The sequence below is a fragment of the Mirounga leonina genome, unplaced genomic scaffold (genome assembly GCF_011800145.1).
Source record: "Mirounga leonina isolate KUSES-001 unplaced genomic scaffold, KU_Mleo_1.0 Mir_165, whole genome shotgun sequence".
Classification (NCBI taxonomy): domain Eukaryota; kingdom Metazoa; phylum Chordata; class Mammalia; order Carnivora; family Phocidae; genus Mirounga; species Mirounga leonina.
In genome coordinates this window covers 39973983-39978343 of record NW_023270415.1, presented here as the reverse complement: position 1 = coordinate 39978343, position 4361 = coordinate 39973983, and the positions used below count along the sequence as shown (strand labels likewise).

The 4361-nt window shown below is 40.9% G+C and overlaps 1 pseudogene; it reads right to left on the bottom strand.

Moving 5' to 3' along the window:
• Positions 1-2344: 2344 nt before the first annotated feature.
• LOC118015404 lies at positions 2345-3354 on the bottom strand (annotated as a pseudogene).
• Positions 3355-4361: the final 1007 nt, after the last annotated feature.

The window sequence follows — 4361 nt, the reverse complement described above, 5'->3', positions numbered from 1 at the left end:
CCCAACTCAACCACATATATGTTTTCTTGATTCCATCCACTAAATATCAGCAAAAGACTCATGTGAACTTTCTAACTTTTCCACGGGCACATTTATTTATTCCCTCGTCTGTGTTTTTGCTTCTATTGCTCTTCTATCTTAGAATTCCCTGACATATTAGATATGTCCATTGTAATTTCACTGAATTCCCATGTCCTCTATGAAAACTTCCCTGATTCCCTGGCTTTCACTGAATTCCTCCTTTTCTCTGACATTCTAGGACATTTATCTCTATGCCATGCATTTTCACACTAATGTGCATTTTGTAAATATTTTACCACCACTGTATAGGCTGCAGTGGTATAATATTTACCAAGGATGTTTATTAATCCCTGAAATACCTTTTCACCTCCATCCCAAATAATACACACACACACACATACTCTCTCTCTCTCTCTCGTAAACTAGACCCTGGACTCCAGCACCATAGAGAAGTGAGACACAGGCAAATGCAAAGAAAGACAAATGAAATTAACTGTCATCTTTCTAGGACACAAAGCCCAAATTGTTGTATAAGCCATGGATTTGGGGAAAAAAGAATGTTCATAACCCATTTCATTTTTACTATGGCATAGAGAGGAAAAATACAAAACTAAACTCTAATACTCTCTGGTCTTGGTGGGGAGAGGAAAAAGAGAGAGGAGAAGAGAAGAAAAGGCTAGGAAGCATGAAAAAAGCTGAAAGACCGTATCTGGGGTTTTAGTACCATGACCAAGGGGTAGAGTGTGGGTACCAGTGAGTGGAGGCTTACAGAGAACAATCATGTCACCAGAATCCAGATGGGAAATGGCCATACCTGAGGATCATACCAACCTATGATCTCTTTGTTCTCTACTCCACAATGCTGGGTTAAAAAAAAAAAATTGCTACATATTGTAAAGTAATCTTAAAGAGAAGAACTGTAAAATGTCATAAAGAGATTCTAACACTTAGTGAGGAAGGATTTATATAAGAGGAAAAATCCTTCAGTGACTTAAATAAGAAATTCTAGAATTGACTGCATTAAGTTTCCAGGAGGAAGACACAAATTAGATTGAGTTACAGAAAGTACACAGATTACATATGATTGCACACCTGAGATAATGGATTGAAAATCAATTTCTCTCAACAATAATATCTTGAAGTAGCCCATTGTATAATGGCAAGTGCCCCACTAACTTTGTTCACTAAGTGTTGTCCAGATAATTCTGAGAGTTTCCTAGGGTTTGGCTACACACTTGTTGGGGGCAGTCTCTCCTTCTTCCCCTCCAGCTGTCTCATCAGGTAACTCTCTACAATTAATGACCCTCCTGGTGAGCATAGTTGTTTTATTGGTGATAGCAGCTGTGGGGAGGGGACACCATCTTTTCTGTCCCAGATCCATTTAGGCCTATCTCTAATTCATGATAACACTACTGAATTAACAGGACTTTATTGACGTTAGGGGGTGGTGGAAAAAAAAATAAGAGTTCACAGCGTCACAGGTCTTTGGCTTCATCACCTTGTCATTCTCTTGCCTCTACCCTCACTCTGTTGCTTATAAAATGGTTTCTCCCTTGTCACAAGATGGCTACTAGTAGAGTTCAGAGGTATGTGCTTTTTGGTTCACATTCGAGGAGAGAGATACCTTCTTTTTCTCTAACCACCAAACAGGAGTCCAGTGCAACTCTCAGATTAGAGCAATTCAGATCATATGCCCTTCCCTGAACCAAACCCTATCACTAGGAGGATACTGTGACTGATTGGATTAGGCCTGGCTTACAAGCTCATTCCTGAATCAGTAAACTTTTTTGTTTTTAAAGATTTTATTTATTTATTAAAGAGAGAGAGCATGAGCAGGGGGAAGGAGGCAGAGGGAGAGGGAGAAGCAGACTCCCCGCTGAGCAGGGAGCCCAATGTAGGGCTTGATCCCAGGACCCCAGATCATGACCTGAGCCGCGAAGACAGACGCTTAACCAACTGAGCCACCCAGGCGCCCCCGAATCAGTAACTTTGAGAAGGTGAGGAAGGCTGCCCTAATAGCCCAGGCCAGTCAGGACTCACACAGAGAGCTGAAGGAAGATCAGATCCATTTCATCTAAAAGGCTGTTGTACATGGAGACAGAATGAAATGGAAGGCAGCAGCAATTGCCCCCAACTTGTCCTGGAATCTCTCTTTTTTTTTTGTTGAGCTTTTATATTTGAGTTTATTCTTCATTTAACTTTTAAAACACTACTATAGTTGAATATTAAAACAAAAACAATAGCAAGTAGTAAGCTATGATTATAGTGCTTCACTCATTCACTACTGCATATAAAATGCCGGCAGTGTTATCCACTGGCCCCATTAAGAGGTCTGACACTGAACACCACCCCTAAATTCGATGATTAGGCGACCCTTCTCACATGGTCTACGATAAATTGGCATGCCTTCATTTAGCACACACTTGATATCTCCATGCTTGACAGTTTGACTTGGGTGAGAGGTGATGACGATGGTTCAGTTGTCAAGAGTAGATACTGGCTTTTGAAAGCCGCACAGTGCTTCAACCAGCTGTATGTCCATACACATGAAAAGGTCTTCTCGCCGAGTAAAAACAGCGTGGTCCTTCTGATCTAAAACAATGATAATATCTCCTGGTTCCAGTCCTGGTTCTTGGTCTCCTTCACCATGGAATGTTATCTTCTGGCCATCCTTCATGCCTTTGTCAATATGAACTTCTAGAATCGTCTTCTCTCGAACTATCTTCCTCCCATTGCACGCTTTTACATCTATCTTTGGGACTGATCCGTTCCCCATGGCCCTGGCACTCCATGCACACAGATTGAATTTGCTGAACCATTCCAGGTCCTATCTGATCAATTCTTATTTGCATTCCAGTACCTCGGCAATTGGGACAACATTCGACTGCTCCTTTCTTACCCCCTTGGCCTTCACATTTATTGCAAATCACATTCTTTTGCAGAGCTAGTTTTCGTGTTGCACCGTTATATAAATCTTCTAAGGTTACTGAGAGCTGATGCACAACATTTTTACCTATCCTTTCTCTCTGCATCCTTCCTCCTCCTCCCAAAACCATATCAAAGATGTCCATGGGGGAGCCAAAACCACCACCAGCTCCACCTTCTTTAATTGCCTGTTCTCCTCCTTTGTCATATAATTCCCTTTTCTTTGCATCAGAGAGTACTTCGTAAGCTTGAGAAATCTGTTTAAACTTCTCTCCTTCATTTGGATTCTTATCAGGGTGGTACTTCAAGGCCTGTTTCCTGTAGGCCTTTTTCAATTCCTCTTGGGTGGCATTGGGTTTGACCCCCAACACATCATAGTAAGTGGTTTCTTTCACCATTTTCTATAGCCGGTGAGAGGGCCGAGGCCGGTGTGGGGGAGCGGGAAGGAGCGCGTTGCTGGGCGCAGCTTGGGCAGCCGCCGCTCCTTCGCGTCTCACCGAGCATTCTGGAAAGTTCCCTTGTCCTGGAATCTTATAGTGGACTATGGCCCTGCCTGGCTCCCTCCCACCCCTAGCCCAGTCTTCACATAACAAAGACAGTCAGTTCACACTGTCACCACCAAACCCATAGCAATTTCTTCTATCTATAGAGTTCAGGCTAAGCTGTACTGCTGAGTACCTGTCTCAGAGAAAAGGAAGATTTTAAAAAATCTCATTATTAGGTCAAGGTTTCCAAATTCTCCTGTGAATTTACATGTGTTATTGGAGATACCTGTTTCTTTTGCAGGACATTTTATACCCTCTGACATATTAGCCCTGCTATGCAGAATATGCATAAGCACAGAAAATACTGCTGGGCTATTAAATTGTGGTCAATTTATTACTTATAACAAGATTTAAGAAGTATGAAGAAGTCACACACTTACCTATTTGTTTCATTTGTATCCAACTAGATTTTTAGTCTTCTTAAGAGCTAAATCTTCATTTTACAGGGTGTTTTTTTTATTTTTTAATTTTATCATGACTGTACCAATTTCACAAAGTTCAACCTAATATATATCTTTGTACAAAACAGTAACCTTTGCAAAACGTCATGAGCTTTTTCAGGGCAGAAACTATGTGAAACTCACGTTTGTATTTACAGGGCCCAACACAACATTTGGAACAGAATGAGACAATTAACATTTCTCTGAATAAACAAATTAATGAATAAATGAGTAAATCCCAAAAGTAGTTATTGATGACCTATCTAAAAAGCACAATAAATAAATTTATGTATTTGCTACATCAAATAGAGCATGCATATTTCTCTAGGAGCCTGTGAGGCAGCCTCATTCCTGCCACTGAGATACTATGAAATAAACTACGGTTTAGGCAATGCACCATTAAATCACTGCTCAGAAAACTTAAGGTAGT